General features: G+C 44.4%; 1 protein-coding gene across 4 annotated transcripts in view; it reads left to right on the top strand.

Moving 5' to 3' along the window:
- Positions 1–20,337, top strand: part of AMPD2 (adenosine monophosphate deaminase 2) — an 855,139-nt gene that overhangs the window by 631,871 nt on the left and 202,931 nt on the right. The gene's annotated exons all lie outside the window — the stretch shown is intronic.

The raw sequence follows: 20,337 nt of genomic DNA, 5'->3' as shown, positions 1-20,337 counted from the left end.
TACTACCAGGGCGTGGAAGGAGCCCGACACCGTGGAGCCATTCCCAAGATGGCCAGACAAAATTCTTAGCCCTCCCTCGGATAGGCAGGCCTGGTCTAAGGGTTCACCTGTGGATGCCATGTTGGTGGCGGCTGCCACGAAGAAGGAACTGGCGCAGGAGAGTTCCTCGGTCCACCATCCGGATAAGGAATCTCTGGCGTTGGACCGCATTGGGAAGCGGATGTTTGCTTTAGCTACCTTCTCGGTAAGGGCGCTGAACTACATGGCACATAGGCTACAGCGAGACCTAATAAAGGAATACTCTGCAGCTCCCCCGGAGTCCATGACGGTCGAGGACAAGAAGACCTTCTCTACTCGTATGGCCACTCGAACACGTCTATGCGGCTACTCTCCCATGCTACGGAGGGAGCTGCTAGAGCTAGCGGAGCCGGGGTCGTCTTGCGGCATCACGCCTGGCTCCGCCTTTACGATTTTGCGGATCCCTTTAAGGCATCCTTCGCGAATGCGCCATTTGACGGTTCTTCGCTCTTTGGCAAGACCGTACGCGAGATGCTGGTCCAAAGTGAGAAGGATGGGAAGACGCTGTCTGCCGTCGGAGTCCGCTTCTCTAATCCCAAACGATCCTTCTTGAGGAATCAGAGTGGACAAAAGAAGATATGGTTCCAGAAGTCTCAGCAGTCCTGTCCAGCTTTGGACCCCTTGTCCTTCAGAGGCAGAGGACAAGGTGGACGCCGGCCCAGAGGCAGAGGGGGGGCCGCGTAATTTCGGGTCTAGAGAACCGTTCTCTGATAGAACCACGCAACAGCCCTAAGGGCTTACCCGAATGTCCCTCTCTGGAGGCAGTCGGAGGGCATTTGTCGGAGCACCTACTAAATTGGGAGTCCATCACGATGGATCGATGGGTGCTCCGAATCATATCCAGAGGTTATTCCATCCCATTCCTAAATCTTCCCCCTCCCATGAAGCGCCTCCCCGATGTCCCACCCAATCAAAGGGAAGGTGGCAGCTTCAGAAATTTTGAAGCTACTAGAAAAAAGAGCCATCCAGCGCGTTCCCCCAGACCAGTTCAGATTGGGCTATTACTCCAGGTTTTTTTTGGTGCCAAAAAAGACAGGGGACTTGAGACCGATTCTAGATCTCTCTTCCCTGAACCTGTTCATTCCCAAAGAGAAATTCCGGATGGTCACTCTTCAATCAGTTCTCCCCCTCCTTCGGGAGAATGACTGGATATGCTCCGTAGACCTCAAGGATGCGTACTACCACATTTTGATGGACAGGTGATCCAGGAGGTTTCTCCGCTTCCAACTGGGAGCCAGTCATTATCAATTCAGGGTTCTTCCATTCGGCCTCACCTCAGCCCCCAGGGTGTTCACCAAAGTTATGGCAGTGGTTGCAGCCCACCTGAGACTCCAGGGCATTCAGGTCTTTCCATACCTGGACGACTGGCTCCTCACTGCCTCCAACAGGCATCAACTGTGTGTTGCTCGGGATTATGCACTAACTCTTGCCCAGAGTTTGGGCATCTCGGTCAACGTTCAAAAGTCCTTTCTTCACCCTGTGCAAGTCCTGGAATTTATAGGGGCCAAATTGGACACTCTCATCTCTCGGGCCCTTCTAACTCCGGACAGGGTAAACACTTTATCTCATCAGGTATTAGCCCTCCTTCAGAACCCGGCTCCTTCAGCAGAGTTAGTCCTGAGAGCACTAGGGTCTATGGCGGTGGCAATCTGTCTTTGTCTACACGCACGCTGAACACCCCTATTCCATTGAGCAGGGCTTGCAAGGACTCCCTCCTCTGGTGGCTTCACTCAAGGGAGCTGCGAGAAGGGAGACCCTTTGTAATACCCCCGCCTCGAGCCACGTTGACCACGGATGCTTCTCGCCTCAGGTGGGGGGGGGGGGCATTGTTTGGGCAGAACCGTCCAAGGCACGTTGACTCCCTTAGAGACTGCTTTGCATATCAATGTCCTAGAGATGAGGGCGGTGCTTTTGACGTTGCAAGCTCACCATGGCCTTCTCCCTCTAGGGACTATTGCGGTTCAAACAGACAACATGGCAGTAGTCTGGTACATAAACAAGCAGGGCGGAACCAGGTCTTATCCCCTTTGTCGGGAGGCTATGCGAGTTTGGGAGTGGGTGATATCCACGAACAGCTTTCTGGTAGCGGCGCACATTCCGGGTCGGTCCAACATTCTGGCGGACAAGTTGAGTCTTGTGATCCTCACACCGTACGAGTGGCCTCTCAAACCATCAGTTGCGAAACAGATCTTCCTCAAATGGGGTCTTCCTTGCTGCGATCTTTTCGCCTCTCCGTCAAACACAAAGTACAGCGTGTTTTTCGCGATACTTCCCCCAGCAGGGGAGAGCCCCAGAGACGCTCTAGTTCATGCTTGGCCACCCAGTCTCCCCTACGCTTATCCCCCCTTCTTCTTATGACTAAATTCATTCAGAAAGCACGTCTGTTGGGGAGCAAAATTATCCTCATAGCCCCATTCTGGCCTCACCAGATCTGGTTCCCATATCTGCGGTCTCACAGTGTAGTTCCTCCATGGATCTTAGATCCCATTTCAGATCTGATTTCACATCCTGCAGGATTGCAACCCCCGAACCTGGTAAACCTCAAGCTAGCGGCTTGGTTGATCCAGTTCCACTGATGGCAAGGACTCCCGGCATCTCGTCACCAGTAAAGGCCATACTGGTAGCGGCTCACAAGCCTACTACCAGGAAAATTTACAGTAGTAAATGGAAGCGTTTTTCTATCTGGGCTAAGGACAAGGGCTTAGACCCTTTTACCGTTCCTGTTCCGACTATTCTTGATTTTCTGTCACATATTTTTCATCAAGGAGCAAGTGCATCTACAGTTAAAGTACAATTGGCAGCCATTTACAATTTTCTTGTGGGGGATGGACTGGGATCTCTAGCTTCTGCTAAGATATGCAAAACATTCTTGAAAGGCATTTCTCTTTTGAAACCACCAGTTAAGACTGCGGTCCCACCATGAGACTTAACTCTAGTTTTGCAAGCATTGACAAGCCCACCTTTTGAGCCTGCCGCCTCAGTTCCTTTAAAGTTCTTATGGAAAACTGCCTTTCTAGTTGCAATTACTTCAGCCAGGAGGGTTTTGTAACTTCAAGCCCTTTGCATGAAACCTTCTTATCTAATTTTCCATAAGGATAGTGTGTCTGTCAGGACTAACCCTTCCTTTTTACCAAAAGTGGCTTCAGAATCAAATATTAATCTCGATAAATTTACCAGTATTCTTCCCCAATTTTCAGAACCTAGGGGAATGCAAATTACACAAATTAGATGTACATAGACAACTGCGTTTTTACTTGCACAGGACTAAGGATACTGGCAAGGCTGATCAGTTGTTTGTGTCCTTTGCCAAATCTGCCATGGGTAAAGCCATTTCCAAATTTACCTTAGCAAATTGGATTTCAAAGTGCATCATTCATGCGTATGTAGCCTCAGGTAAAACTGCTCCTATCGGAGTCCATGCCCACTCAACCCAATCCATAGCCACATCAACAGCCTTCTGGTCCAGGGTTCCTCTGGATGACATATGTTCAGCAGCTACTTGGTCCTCTTCCAATACATTCATTTCTCATTATAAATTGGATATGATATCCAGGAGTAGGGCTTCCTTTGGCTTCGCGGTGCTTCGAAATATCCTTCCTTAAGGGCCGCCCAAGGTTTTTAGGTAGCTGGGGACTCTGTCCCACAGGTTGCAGAACAAATGAAGTAACTACTTCAGGTAAAGAAGTTATGTACTCACCATAACGTTCCATCTGAGTAGGTACTTAATTTGTCTGCAACCGACCCCCCCCTCCATGCCCCCCTAACCATTATCGCGATTCCTGATCATGTTTTCTGATTGTCTTATGAGGTTAGGCTTATTTAGTCCTCTGTCGAGGGCATTAGCTTGTTGGATTAAGCAAACTCGATCTGAGGAAAGGCAGCATGTAGTATGGGGATTATGGGTAAAGGGGAGGAGCTAGGAGCTCAGATCTTTTAGCTAGTAAAGCTGCCTGCTCTGATCCGAGGTCGGATCCGATACCCACAGGTTGCAGACAAATGGAAGTACCTACTCAGATGGAACGTTATGATGAGTACATAACTTTTTTTTCTCAGAACAAAGACTAAACCATTTGCACTCTCATATATACAAATCACTTATAGTTACATGATACAGTCTCACTTCAATTGATTGCCTAATCATTAATTTAAAGGCATATATGTGACTGTAAATGGTTTAGTGTTTGTTGTGATGAAGTCTGTGAATATTATTGGAAGAAAGTGCATAACAGTAAAAACGTGTGTTCTTTAATATTTTTTGAGTAGTCATTCATTTACATAACATTGTTTTGGACTTTGGACCTGTTGTGGAACAGTGATTCATTTTTTTTTTTTTTTTTGTGGTGAGGATCTGTGGTGGGCTGCTTTGATTAAAATGTTTATGCACTCCCTGCTTCAATTAAGATCTAGTGTCACGCCAGACAGTTAAATGTGCCAGTTAATGGCCAGCAAAGTGCAGTGGCAAAAATGAAAGAAACATTTATTTCTGCCTATTGTCTGTGCCAGTAATGTATCCCTGACTTTTTATAACCTAAGTACGTTAAGTCTTTGAAAGTTAGCAAAACACTTGGCACTTTTATTCTTTTATTTTGTAACTGGTTGTGTACATACAGCAGATAAGGCTCCATGCACTACACAAAGTTATGATTGGATCTCCAGCCATAATCCTTTGTGTTCTCGACATGGATGCCAAGATTCAAAGAATTTGATAGTCAGTATTTTTTCTGAACTGTGGTGGTGCAATAGACTGTATTTTATGAAATATTGTTGGGTATCGTAAAGACCTATAAATTGACATCTTCTGTGGCAGATGGGGCTTATAGTTGACAAAGAGTGATCTTAGTTCAGTTCGTAATTTGGAGTGAGAAGAAACCTATCTTTGTTTGTTTATATTTTGGAGACCTAGTAATAGACTAGTAGTTGATGGAAGACATGTCTGTCTGTCTGTCTGCCTGTGTGTCTGCGAAATTATCCTGGCCAACCAACTAGTGTTGATAACACAGCAGTGGAAAGTGTTGTTAAATCCTAGAAAGCCAATGGTTATGTCTGTGCTATGCCCTAATCTGCATAAAGCGTATCTGAGTGTAGCAGGTATTTGTCATAAACCAAAGCAGGGGTTCCTCATTCTCCATATGCTTTTAAGGCCAGTTGCTCTCGCATACTAGCTCATCTGTCACTTATTACTTGGTGGCAGTAGTGCAGAGTCTGAGTTTGCAACCGCTGCCTGTGTCATATTAACTGGTATTCTAATGATCTGTCAGAAATGGTACAAAACTTTGACTGGGGAGGATGGTGTTCACTCCACCAAGTCAACAGATGCCATTGGAACATTTTTAGAAATATATCTGTCAACAGTATCTGTGATGTTGCTACTTAGGCAACCAATCATATATTCTGCAGGCATTACAAACTAGATGTCCACTCAAGTTGTACAGCAGAATTTGTAACAACTTTACACTAGCATGCTGTAGACTAATTGTGTGTTACTTAGAGCTTATTATATTCCACATTGTATAGACCTATTTATAGAGTGAACTTCTGCAGCAGTGATCCCTTTAACAGCTAGAGTATAGTTGTAGGAGTATATTAACCCTAATGATTAATGTTCATATAGTAGGATCATTGGAGCAGGACATGCTCACGCCTTCCATCTCTGGAGTCTTGCTCTTGCTTTGAGTCTTATAGTATGTGCATATAGTTAAGTCTGTATCAGGTATAGAGGATTATGAGACGGTTGGCAGTTATGACTGCATTATTGTGTTTGAGACACAGATGTCAAGAAATTCACCTAGAGAACAAAGCTCGAGAGGTGAATCTTTGCATCCATATCGAGAACATGTAATAGAGTTAGTCTGCTGGCCCACTCGTAATTTTTTGTAGTTTATGGAAATTTATGATGTTCTTCATGTTTCACTGTTGCAGTCATAACTGTAGGGTGCTCCTGCCGGCAGGCAGCCCGAGGTCGGCCAGATTCCCAAAGTCTGGGTCCGGCGTCGGCTGTATAAGCTAGTATCCTGACGTCAGTACGCCTTGGTACATAGCCCTCAGCCGATGCCATCTTCCCCAGTCTTTCTTGCCGTGCGGTGGAAAGCAGCTCGCAAAACGTTGGTTGGCGATTTTCGAACAGCGCATTTGGTTGTTGTCGGTCCGAAGTTCTTACTTCTCTTCTCAAAGCTAAGTACCCCGTTGGGGAATCTTTTCTTGTTCCTCCGATGTCAGAAAAAGTTAATAATTGTATAGCGTGTGGGAAACAAATACCTCATAAAGATTTCCACTCTTACTGTCTACCTTGCTTAGGCCCTGACCACGACGTTTCTTGTTGTCGGTTCTGTGCCAGGTTCAACTCTCGTACTATCAAGCGCAGGTACGATTGGGCTTTAAATTATTTTGGCAGACGCTTCAATTACAGAATGTCGTTGGACACTACCGGAGTTCAAAAGAAGCGCAAAGACAAAGACAGGCCTCCGAGGTCCAAACAGGACTCGTTGCAGCTGGAGCCAGCATCCGGTTCGGCTGTCGTCAGTGAGGCACTTTTGCAGCCCCTGTCGTCCGCCACTTCTGAACCGATGGCCGATACGGACTCCCATGGGGAGCCATCAAGGCCCAATATTTTAACTGCTGCAGGACCTTCGGACGTCGCTCCTTCAGATGGGTCCGGAACCGCTGTGCAGGTACCGGCTTCTGAGGGGGTTTTCAGGCCTACTCATATCACTATTTCAAAGGCAAAGACAAAGACTCCTACTAAGTCTAAAGTTTCAGCTCAAGCTGCTTCTGAATCCACTCCCAAGACACAAAAACAATTATTGAGGATGGCTGAAGATTTGCTTACAATGATTAGGGTTCTCACCCTCCTGAGAAAAGGCCTCGACAGGATGTTACTCTGGATTCCTCTGACCAGGCTTCTGTATCTTCTGTTTCTTCCTCTGATCAGGACTATTCCTTTCCCCTTATGAGGATTCGGATGCTGAGGATTCTTTGCCCTCGGCCTCTCCGCCTGAGGATTTTTCTTTTGGGGAAACCTTGCATGAGATGAGGGAACATTTTCATTGGGAAGGACAGGAATATTCTGCTTCCAAAAGAGGCTTAGAGAATTTCTTCTTCTTCTTCAGCATAGGCCTTTAGCTATCCCTCCTGTCTTGGACATTGTAGATGATGCTTTTTCTGAGGCTAATTTGAATCCTGATTCCATGCCTCCTGCTCCTTCTAAGCCTGATAGATTTTATAGGGTTCCTGACTCTCATTTATTTTTATTTAAAACCCTTCTGCAGATCCTGAAACTATTTCTCAGGGCTCTAAGGCTGCTAAGGTTGCTACTTCTAAAAATCCTATTCCCTCTGAGAAGGATTCTCGTGCTTTAGACAGGTGGGGTAAAAAGGTATATACTTCTGCTACCCTGTCTGTAAGGGCTTTAAATTGCCAGTTTCATATGTTTAAATATCAGCAATTTCTTTTGTCTGTTTTAAAGCAAAAGCTTGCTTCCCATCCTTCTTGTGCAGAGGATAAGGAACTTCAGGATGTTTTGCATGCTACTGAACAGGTTAACAAGCATAGCTTACATTGTGGTTTTGATGCTTTGGATGCTTCTTGCAAGGCTGCTGCCTCTGGTACTGTGAGACATGCCTGGCTTCGTGAACAAAGTTTACCTGAACAGGTTAAGGCTAAGTTATTAGATGCCCCTATTCAACATGATGTTCTTTTTGGATCCAAGGCTGAGGAAGTTATTAAAAAGATGGAAGAAAAGGCAAAGTCTATGCAGACTGTAAAAGATTTCTTGCAAGTTCAGCCTCCTAGATTTTCCAGGAATTGGCCATCTAAAAATGGGTCCTTTCCCACGTCTGACAGGCCTCAAAGGGAAAGATATAGACGCTCCAGAGGTCGTGGTCAAGGCCAGACCTCTTACAGATCTAGACAATGGACTGCTTCTTCACCTAGAAGGGGAGAAGACAGATCCCAATCTCAAAGAAAGCAAACTCAATGACTCTCTCGGTTGGGCTACGGGACCCCTTCACCTGGATGCCCCTCTCGGAGGAAAACTGTCTCTTTTACAGAAATTGGACTCGTATTACCCAGGACAGATGGGTATTGGACGTGATTTTAAAAGCAAGTTCCACTTTCACACTTTGCCAAGGACTCACGGTTGGCCAGATCTGCCAAAACTTCAATGGTCAGAGGCCTTAACTCAAGTGGATGCTCTTCTGGCCATGAGAGCCATAGAGCCTGTTCCACTCTCGGAAATGGGAAAAGGGTTTTATTCAAGGCTGTTTCTGGTTCCCAGAAAACAAAACTCATGGAGACCTATTCTGGACCTTTCTGTGTTAAACACCTTTTTGGAAATTCCAAAGTTCAAGATGCTTACTCTACAACAGCTAATTCCAATGCTCTCTCAGGACGCCTGGATGGTGACATTGGACTTAAAGGAAGCCTATTTGCATATCCCTATCAGACAAGAACGCAGGAAATTCCTCAGGTTCAAGGCAGGTTCGAGGCACTTTCAATTCTCTGTTCTGCCCTTTGGTTTATCTACTGCGCCCAGAGTCTTCACCAAGTGCCTGGCACCAGTAGTGGCTTACTGCAGACTTCAGGGGATCCAGATTTACCCCTATTTGGACGACTGCCTTATTCAGGCAGACAGCAAAGATCTTCTGCTTCAACATCTGGACTTTGTTCAACGTCTTCTCCTACTACTGGGATTCTCAGTGAACATAAAAAAGTCACATTTGATCCCTTCTCAACAAATGGTATTCTTGGGAGCCCTCTTAAATACAACCTTACAAAGGGCCTACCTCACTCAAGAAAAACAAACTCAGCTGGCTTCTACTTTCAACACCTTGGCAACTCTATCTCAGCTCACTGCAAGGAAATTCCTGCAGGCTCTGGGCTACATGGCTTCCTGCATTCTGTTGATTCCAAACGCAAGGCTTCACATGAGAAAGCTTCAATGGTATCTGAAAAGTGTATGGTCACAGCATTACCACGATCTGGATATTCTGATTCCTCTGATCCCCTGCCTCCGGAAGGAGTTCCTCTGGTGGTCCACGGCTTGCACTTTAAACGAAGGAAAACCTTTTCGTCTCCCCCAACCTACTCAAATCCTAACCACGGACGCCTCGGATTATGCTTGGGGAGCACACTTTCTAGACAATTGCCAGCAGGGAACCTGGACAAAGGACCATCTTCGCTGGCACATCAATCTGAAGGAAATGTTGGCAGTACAAAATGCCCTTTTAGCCTTCAAAAACCTTTTACAACCAGGGCCTCTGCTAATTCGCACAGACAACACCACGGTCATGTGGTACATCAACAAGCAGGGGGGTTCTCATTCTTACCCCCTTTGCAGACTAGCTATGGGTTTGTGGGACACAGCTCTCAATTTGAATCTGCATCTCCAGGCTCAATTCATTCCAGGGAAACAGAATCTCTTAGCAGACAGCCTGAGCAGAAACATTTCAGATCCTCACGAATGGATGCTAGACACCAACTTGTTCAAAAGGATTACTGCAGTTTGGGGATGTCCCCAGATAGATCTGTTTGCATCCCATCTCAATCATCAGCTGCCTCGCTTTTGCACCAGGTCCTTCCACAAAACAGCATGGAGAGTGGATGCCCTGTCCTTCAGCTGGAGAAGCCTTTCAGCATATGCCTTCCCTCCTCTTCCTCTACTGCCTCGGTACTACTGAAGATAAAACAGGACAAGCCAAAGTTCCTCATCTTGATTGCTCCAAATTGGCCTCGACAGTTTTGGTATCCAACCTTAAAGCTCCTGTTCTCGGGGCCTCCTTGGATTCTCCCACTGAACCCTTCGCTTCTGTCCCAGCATCAGGGTCAGTTACTACATTCCAATCTCAAGACCCTTTGCCTGGCAGCTTGGCTCTTCAAAGGAATTTGATTTCCTCTAGTCTTCCCAAACAAGTGTTGGATGTTCTTTTGGAAGCTAGACAGCCTAGCACTAGGAAATCCTATGCCTCTAAATGGAAGAGGTTTTCTATTTGGATGCAGGACCGAGGCTCTGATCCTCAGGTTCCTGATCTCTCCTCTATTTTGCTTTACCTTTCGGAACTTTTATCCAAAGGACTTTCCTTTTCTTCCATTAAGATACATGCTTCTGCTATCTCTGCGCATTACAGTTCTGATCCTCCTGTTTTTTCACATCCTTTGGTGAAGCAGTTCTTTAGAGGGGCTAAAAATTTGCTGCCTCCAAGGACCCCTCCTGTCCCTGTCTGGGATCTTAATTATGTTTTAGAAAAACTTACTTTGCCTCCTTTTGAGCCTGCTGCATCTTCAGATATTAAGTTTCTATCCTGGAAGACTGTTCTTTTGCTAGCATTGACCTCTGCCAGAAGGGTCTCAGAGTTGCAAGCTCTCATGGCTGTGGAACCATACCTTATTTTCCATCAGGACAGAGTATCCTTGAGGACCAATCCTACTTTCATGCCTAAGGTGATTTCGAAAGTGGCTTTAAATCAGACAATTCACCTTCCTACTTTCTTTCCAAATCCTCAAAATAAAGGGGAAAGGATTTTGCATTCATTGGATGTGCACAGGCAGTTACGATTTTACTTGGACAAGACTAAAGATTTCAGAAAGTCTAACCAATTGTTTGTTTCCTTTGCTTCCAGTTCTCTTGGAAAACCTATTTCTAAACAAACCATTTCCAAATGGATTGCTTATGGAATCAGATTTTGTTACACTCATCATGGGAAACCGTTTCCAGGGACCATTAGAAGTCATTCTACTAGAGCAGCTGCTACTTCTACAGCTTTCCTCAGAGGAGTCCCTACCAAGGATATCTTGGAAGCTGCCACTTGGAGTTCTGTGCATACTTTTTCCAAGCACTACAATCTCCCCTTGTTTTCTAAGTCTAGGGCAGGCTTTGCCTCTGCTGTCTTGCAGGGTATTCTTGCCTCCCCTTCTTCTATCTAAAGCCTCCTCCCCCTCTACACTGCTTTGGGATTCCACCCTACAGTTATGACTGCAACAGTGAAACACGAAGAACATAGTACAGTTGTGTACACCTACCATAAATGTAGATGTTTGAGTGTCTTCACTGTTGCAGTCGGGGTTTCCCTCCCTCCTATCCCCTCTTTTTCTCTTATTTGTGGTGTATTTGTGTTTCCTTGTTGGATTCATTTTTTGATTTGTTGTGGACTTCTGACATCTAGGGCAAGAAAGGCTGGAGAAGATGGCGTCGGCTGAGGGCTATGTACCAAGGCGTACTGACGTCAGGATACTAGCTTATACAGCCGACGCCGGACCCAGACTTTGGGATTCTGGCCGACCTCGGGCTGCCTGCCGGCAGGAGCACCCTACAGTTATGACTGCAACAGTGAAGACATTCGAACATCTACATTTATGGTAGGTGTACACAACTGTACTTTCTTCATATACTACTAATTAATCAAAAGTAAGATTTAAAGAAAACAAAAAAGCATTGTGTTATTCTGGCTTTGAAAGCTGGTAAAGCGTTAGGGAAGTGGTTGATGTCTCGCATTTTCCATGTGTAAGGGAAGCAGTTCAATTCAAAATACTTTGTGTACTTCAGTGGATAGCAGGCAGAAATGGGAGATGAAACAAAGCTGATTCGTGTCCACCTGCTGCTGTTTTCAATTCAGCTCTGTCTGCTTTGCGTAGATGCGATGTTAACAGTGCCTAGGGGGTGCTTAATTGTTATGCACCCCTGTAAGCATTGTTAAGGTCTGATCTTGAGCTGTAGCAGAGTTGAACCAGGATATAATTTAACCATTTTTTTAGCATAATCAGGGCACTGCATGCTAGGGTTGCCACCTTTTCAAATGGCCAAAATGGGACATTTTCGGTACAAACATCAGATTTTACAGGCAGACACATATCCACAGTCAGTACAAAGGATAGAACTTAACTTTTTTGCCTAAGTAAAAGCTTATTCTTGTAGCATTTTAGTTGCTTATTCTGTTTCTTATAACATTTAGGTATTTTAGATACAAAATAACTGTTTTATGCAACTATTACATAAAATATAGGAAATAATTTTGTCCTAAAATCTCAGGACATTTGCCATTTTTTTAATTTTTTGTCAGGACACAACTGCCCAAAGAGGGACTGTCCCTCGCAAAGTGGGACAGGTGGTAACCCTACTGCATGCACTACATAGGTTTTATAGGTTTGTGTGTAGCTTGGGGAATTGTATCATGATCACATGTTATGTTAAAGTCTCTCTATTTTCCTTCTTATCCTGTTTGAGGTACGTTATAGTATTTTGTTAGCTCTTACTGCTTTATTTTGCCTTTTTTGTGCATTTTACATAACTTGCTTATGCCCAAGATTCCCTTCATTTTCACAAGACATGCTGGTATATTGACTTTTTTCCTTGTGACCAACACGTAACAAAAACTGTATGGAACATGATGCATTGTTTTCATAGTTGGGGCCTGTCTGTAATGACCTTGAAGAGAGATTGCATTTTTTCTCACACTGGAAAGTTACTTCTGAAAATGACAATGACAGGGAGATGAAGCCCACCAAATTATTTCCCTTTTAATGAATATTCATAGGATTGATGCTGTTATTTGAACATGTAGTGAAAAAGTGAATTTACTTCCACAGAGGTGTTGTCTTGTAACAAGGAATTCATGTTTATGAAAATTGGAAACATTAGAAGTTATGTTGTCCTATCTCGCCTTCATTCTTACATGTGGGTTCGGAGCCAATCCTGGCTCTGACTCTGCCAATTACAGAAGCTCGAAGTCTCTAAGTTGGCTCGTGGCAAGGTAGGTATCCCATCATGCAGTGGTATCAATCCTCAGATCTCGTTTGCCACTTTATGAGTTCAGAAGTGCTCTTCTTGGCCGTGGCTAAGTTAAACCTTTTCTTCTTTGTTCTCACATATATAGCTTGTCTTTTCTTAGCTAGAATAGTTAGAATACTTTTGTTTAGATAAGTTAATCTTCTGTATTGTTAAATAGTTGTCGCTGGTTTGTCAGCTGTTTAGCTGACATTTTTTCCACAGGCCTATTTTGTCGGTACCCTGTAGTGGTAGTTTTGATTATTTCTATTTAGAATTTGCTGTTTCTTCTTGTTGAGCCCCTCTGTAGCTTTGATAAGTGTGTATTTACATAGCAGGACTAACTATATTTTAGTCCATTTTTTGGTATTAGCTTTCTGCCTGTGTGTGTGTTTGTCTAGGTTTAGGTAACTTAGTTAAGTGTTTCTAAGGGCTAGGTCCATTTAAGTTAGAGGACCTAGTCCTCTATTGATCTTGCCTTTTCTATTTATAGTGTGGTGTGTTTTTCCATCTAGATAAACCTATTTACCCATCATTTATTAGAGGTTTTTTTTTTTCTAGTGGTGTGTTCCTTTCCCGTTCTTGGCAGAACTAGACCCATTTAAGTTAGATGACCTAGTCCTCTACTTGGCATTTACTACTTTTTAGTGTGGTGTGTTATTTTCTCCTCCTCCCAGTAGTTAGAGGACCCAATTCCTTTTTGTACCTTTATAGCGCTTTCCTGCCTTTGCTTACAGTATGACAGTTATGTCTAAGGAGTCTAAAGAGAAGGATCATAAACCTTTGGGTTTTAAGAAATGTCAAAAATGTACTCAGAAAATGTCCATAACAGACTAGCATAGTGTATGTGTCTACTGTTTGGGGGCCAATCACTTACAAGAGACTTTTTTTGTCACTCATTTAGGTCAAGAGTCCTTCAAGAAAGGGAAAACAAATTGATTTTGAAAGGTCTCCTGAAACTATCCTTTGAGGAAGATTTAGGTAGTTCTTCCTCACAATCTACAAAGTCTCCGTCTAGCCGGAAAGAAAAGACTGTTAAAAGGCCATCACCAGTGTCCTCTGAGAAATCTCAATCTCCTGAGAAAATACCAAACACTACTAAGACTTCCACCTCATCGGCTCCACTGCCTTCAGTGCCGACTGAGGTTATTACAGTTGATATGCCTATATCGGCCCCAAGAACTTCGGAACTGAAAGGATTCTTTAGCTCAGAGCCGGCCAGAAGATATTCCACCGGACTCCTGTACTCTTAGATCACCTATTTTCAAAGATCTCACACTCCAACCCTTTCCTCCAGGTCCTCTAGGAGCCTATCAGATGAAGATGTGGAGAGAGTGGTGCTCAGACTTTTGAAGGTGCCGGGGCTGGCAAATTTGTGCTCTGCTCCTGCCCAGTTGATTCGGAGCCGTCCAAATCTTTGACATTCACTACTGTTCCTCCTCCGAGCCATACTGGTCTATCAGAGCCAAAATATCCAGTACCGCTTTCAGTAGAGCTTCAGCTCCGGCACCCCATGAGGCCTTACCGGAACAGATATCTGCTCCGACATTCTCGGTGCCATCTGTAGTGTCTAGGAGTCGAAGTTCACCGGTCAGCCCCGAGGGAGATTCTCGGACCTGAGCCTCTTTGATTCTAAGTCTGCCTGCTCGACTGAGCTCTGCTCCTACATTGGCTTTGGAGCCAGTCTCCCTGGAACCGGGGTCTACCTCTGCTTCTTCGAAACTGGTGGTGTCCTCTGAATTGGGGGAGTCTGCCTTCGAGCTAATGAGCTTGCTAGCCAAATCTACAGCTCTACACAAGGATTCTGATGTTCTTCCCCCAAAAGCACCGGCTTCTGTCTTGGCACTACCCTGTCCACAGGAGAGCAGAGATCTGCTGCCTTAGGAACACCCTCTGGGTGATCCCCATTCTTCTGAGACCTCCCCAGAATGCCCTTCTGAGGAGCCTCCTCAGAAGAAAATACACAAGAGTTAGCATGAAGACTCCCCGATGAGTCTATCATCTCTTACACTGACCTTGAGGAGTCAGAAGGGTCCCCACGGTCATCATTTGATGATATCTCCTTTGCAGATATCCTTGAGATCCTGAAACAGAGAGGCAGCTGGACTACCGTCAACCCTTCTGATGAGGAGTCTGTGTACCTGAAGGCTTTCAGATCTCAACCTTCAGCCACTTGGGTATCACCACCTTTCGATGAGGTCATGGACTTGGTCAATCAAAAGGCGTGGGAATCATCTGACACAATGGAGCCAAACAAGTTTTTGTCAGCCCCCAAGGAAAAAGATTTCTTGAGTAAAGATGTGTCGGTAGATTTTATGGTGGTGGCAGCAGCCACCAAGAAGGAGCTTGCAGAGACATCCTCATCTGTTCATCTGCCAAACAGAGTCTCGAATGATGGACAGATATGGGAAGTGTGTTTTTTCTTCAGTGCCTTTTACCCTTAGATTGCTGAGTTATCTTACCCATTTTACAAGGCTTCAGAGAGAAGATCTGAAGGAATTAGGAGATACTCTACAAGGTACTTCAACTGCAGGGGTACCAGAAAAGGTTATCACTCGGTTATCCACCTTAAACTCCATAGTGAATTCCTCTATGAGACTGATGTCATACGCAGCAGATGGAGCAAGTAGGGCAGCGGGTTCAGGAGTTTCCCTTAGGAGACGCTCCTGGATGCGCTTGTGTAACTTTGTGTAACCCTTTGTCTACCTTCACTAATGCCCTTTTTGACAGTTCCTCACTTTTTGGACCAAAAGTTAAGGATACACTCACCAGATGTGAGCAGGAAGGGAAAACTCTCTGCTGTTGGGAGTACATTTTTCCGTCCCTTCAAGACCCTACCCTAAAGGGCAGAAAGGCGGTAAGATGTGGTTCAAGAAATCCCAGAGATTTTTCCCAGACGCATGAGGTGATTCCTTCCCCAGAGATAGAGGGGGGAGGAAATAATGGAAGACTCCGACCTAGAGTCAGAGGGGGCCCGCAAAACCAGGCCAACCGTGATTGCTTTCGCGGACATCCCTGTCAGTGCTCCTGAAAGGAGGCTCAACTGTGCTACTCTGGAGCCAGTCGGGGGGTGTTTATCTTTGTACCCAAAAGCCTGGCACAACATTACAAAAGAAGAGTAGGTACAAAACATAATATCCAGAGAATACTCTGTACCTTTTTCCTACCCCCCCCTCCTCAAACCAGAACAATCCTGGATGTTCCACCCAATCTCAGGGATCAAGCGACCGTAGAAATCTAAAAGTTGCTAAACAAAAGAGTCGTCCAAACCATCCCCGCAGACCAAATAGGATTCAGAACTTACCCAAAAAGAACAGGGGACTGGAGGCCCATATTGGATCTCGGCAAACTAAACGAATCAGTCAAAAAGTCCATGTTCCGAATGGTGACACTGCAGTCGATGCTTCCCTTCCCTTTTTAGGGAAAGACAATTGGATGTGCTCGATAGACCTCCAAGATGCGTACTACCACATAAAAATGGACAGAGCATTGAGAAGTCACTTATGCTTCCAGCTGGGAGCAAGTTCGTATCAGTCTCGTGCTGTGCCCTTTGGTCTCGCTACAGCCTCCAGAGTGTTCACCAAATGCATGGCAGTAGTAACGGCTCACTTGAGACGTCTTGGATTCAGTGTGTTTCTGTACCTGGATGACTGGCTCCTAACTGACACCACCAAGCATCTACTTCAACAGGCCAGTTGACCCTACAAATTTGTGCTCAGCTAGGCATTACAATAAACTTGCAAAAATCTGCCTTGTTGCCTTGTCAATATATTACCTTTACAGGCGCAGAAATAGACACCGTTTCGATGATGGCTCGCCTTCCCATCGACAGAATTGTGAATCTCAAACAACAGATATTGCTTCTTCCCAAACACAAGGTCAAGGCAAAGATAATGCTCAAACTTCTGGGAACAGTGGCCTCGACCATAACCCTCGTTCCCTTAGCCAGGATGCATATGAGAATTCTACAGTGGTTACTCATCTCCCAGTGGTCGCTTCAGGAACTTCCTCTATCTCACCTAATCATAATAACAGAAACTTGCAAGAAGGATCTTCGTTGGTGGATTCAATCCAACGAGTTAACCATCTGGAGATCATTCGTTCCACATCAACCTGTTGCTACTGTGACCATGGATGCTTCCCAGATAGGGTGGGGAGGGGCATTACCTGGGAAAGACAGTCCAAGGCATATGGCAAGAACACGAGGCCCATTTGTACATCAGTGTTCTAGAGATGAGAGCAGTACTTCTGGCATTGCAAGCACTCCACATCTCTCTTCCTCTAGGGACGGTTGCAATCCAGACAGACAATATGTCAGTGCTATGGTATATAAACAAATGGGGAGGAGCCAGATGATACCCACTTTGTCGAGAGGCACTGAGGTTTTGGCAGTGGGCAATCTCTTTTCACCACTTTCTAGTAGCAATGCACATCCTGGGAAAGTCCAGTGTGATAGCCGACAAGCTCAGCAGGGCAATATTGATGCCTCACGAGTGGTCTCTAAATCAGAACATAGCAGAAGAGATCTTTTGCAAATGAGGCCATCCGTGCTGGGATCTTTTTGCCACTCCTATTAACGCCAAGTGTAGCAGCTACTTTGCCCTAATCTCCTCTCCGCGGGAGACACCAAGAGACGCACTTGTTCACAGCTGGCCCTCGGGACTTCTTTATGCTTTACCCCCGTTTCCCCTCCTATCAAAATTCATTCAGAAAGTAAAATCCTTGGGAAGCAAGATTGATTCTCATTGCTCCATATTGGCCTCGTCAGATTTGGTTCCCCTTTCTCTGGCCTCATCTACTGGAGGATCCATGGATTCTGGACCCAGTTCCAGACCTGTTGACACATATGTCAGGAACACTCCATTCTTCTCTCCACACCCTCAACTTGACAGTTTGACTGCTCCACTTCCAACTTTAGTCAGGCTTCAGGATTTCACTCCAGCAGTAAAACACATTTTGATATCCTCTCATAAGGCTTTTACCAGAAAACTATATGCTAGTAAATGGAAAAGATTTTCTTTCTGGTCGCTGAACAAAAACATAGACCCCTTCACTGCCTCAATTTCTTCAATTTTGGATTTCCTTTCAGAACTTTTCCAACAAGGCTCAGCTGCTGCTACAATTAAAGTCCAACTAGCAGCTATCTGCATTTTCCACATAGGACAGCATACACCTAACTTGATGGCACATAGACTGTATAAAGCCTTTTTGAAAGGCACTTCCTTATTGAGACCTCCATTTAAAGAACCTATCCCTCCTTGGGGCTTAAAGTTTGTCCTATCTCACTTAACCTCACCACCCTTTGAACCTTCTTCCACATGCGATCTGAAGTTCCTCTCTTGGAAAAAGATTTTTTTGGTAGCTATAACCTCAGCTAGAAGAGTTTCAGAGCTACAAGCTCTTTCAGTCAAGCCGCCCTATTTGATTTTCCATAAAGACAGGGTTTCGTTTCAAACTAACCACTCCTTTGTCCCTAAAATTTGCTCTCAATCTAATATTAACCAAACTGTTGAGCTTCCAGTGTTCCGTAACCATACAAACAAGAAAGAATACAGACTTTGCCTACTTGATGTGCATAGACAACTTAGGTTCTATCTCCATAGAACTACAGATTTCAGTAAGTCAGATCATGTTGTTTGTATCCTTTTCAGAGGCAAGAAAGGGTATGCCAGTCTCTAAAATGACATTATCTAATTTGCTTTCCAATTGCATATTTTTATATACTCCTCCTATAACAAGGAACTCCCCTTCAAAGTTAGATGTCACTCAACCAGATCAGTAGCAACATCCACTGCTTTTCAAGCCAAAATTTCAATGGACAGTATTTGTACAGCCGCGACTTGGGTAAGCTCACATACTTTTATCACTTATTGCAAAGTTGATTTGGCCTCCAGGGACAGAGCTTCCTTTGGTTCCACAGTGCTTAAGAGTGTATTCCCATGAGCCACCCAAGAAAAAGGTGCTAGGGATGCTGTCCCACATGTAAGAATGAAGGCGAGATAGGACAACATGACATAAAGAAGTTATGTACTCACCATAACGTTCTATGTTTGTTGTCCATCTCATTCTTCATTTTTACGAACCCACCCACCTACCCCCGTCCAAATAATCTTGGAGGACCTGGTAGGAAAGTTTTTGCTCTTTTCCTTTATATTAGAGACCTTTCACTATTGTTTCTCCTTTACCGAGGGTACAGAATAACTATTTTCTATTATAGGCAGCAGCAAACAAGATCTGAGGATTGATACCACTGCATTATGGGATACCTACCTTGCCACGAGCCAACTTAGAGACTTCGAGCTTCTGTAATTGGCTGAGTCTGAGCGGAGGATCGGCTCTGAACCCACATGCAAGAATAAAGGGCGAGATGGACAACAAACAGAACTTTATGGTGAGTACATAACTTCTTTTTACACATAATTTAAAATGACCTCATTTATAATTAAAATTGTGTTGTAATGGTAGTCGTACTGTAGTTTGCTAAACTAAAATTTGTATTTCCTTGTAGGGCTGATTACTTAGAAGTAATGTTCATTACTCTGAAGCAAACAGACCACAATTTAATTGGAGCTACAATGATGAGTAACTGTAAACTAGCAGCAGTGAGAAAATATATCCTACATGGAAGCATTGGATCCAGTCAGGCAGTCTACATTTTATTCTGTCAGTAGTAGGCATGTTTCGTCTGGTGATGACCTGTAGTTCCTTGTCCTTAAGATATAATACTGGCCATTTTCTCTAGCACTTAGCAATTGTGAGCAGGTGTATGCAGCTATAATTCTACTGTTTCCAGTCAATGTGATGCCAAACACATTTTTGGGATGATAATATTAGTGCAGACTTGGTGGAAATGCATCATTTTAACATGCTAAAACAAAAGGCCATATGTCTTTGGCTACCATCTTGCATCTGTGCCTTTTAATGGGTGATCTGGGCACATGGATGTTGATTCTGCATTTATTGCTAGGCTTTCTCAACCCAGTATGTGAAATTATTTTCCATCATACAAGCAAAGATCACCCCATGCCACCAAACTATGATCTTTTTAAAAACAGAAGAATTGTTTCCAAACTGATGTGCTTGTTAATTTGTTCTAATTTAATTTTAGTTAAAGGAACATGAGACGTCATTGCTGGATATGACACTTTACCCAGGGTGCAGTGCACTAAGTATTCAGTGACCTAACTTGAGGGTAGCTATACAGAGTAATGACAGTGGGTTCTTTATTGCACGCAAAAAGGTACAGCCTTAAAATGAGGTCATGGTAAGGGTAGTATGTACACTTCGCAAACAGAATCTTCCCGCTTTGGGAAGCATATCTTTAAAATGAAAACCCAGTGTTGTGCTGTGAACTCCTGAATGTCAGCATAGCTTGATGGTCTTGGTTTTATGTCAAGTGTCCCAAACCAAACCAAACCAAACCTGTCAAGAAAATTGAGTGTTCTGCTAACATGTAGCAGTGCTTTATGTTGTGATTCTGCAGCAGCTGTAAAACCTCTAAAACA

This window comes from Protopterus annectens, chromosome 7.part0 (genome assembly GCF_019279795.1).
Source record: "Protopterus annectens isolate FY-2018-M chromosome 7.part0, PAN1.0, whole genome shotgun sequence".
Taxonomy (NCBI): Eukaryota; Metazoa; Chordata; order Ceratodontiformes; family Protopteridae; genus Protopterus; species Protopterus annectens.
The sequence above is the reverse complement of the archived record's forward strand: the minus strand, read 5'-3'. Positions and strand labels throughout refer to the sequence as shown.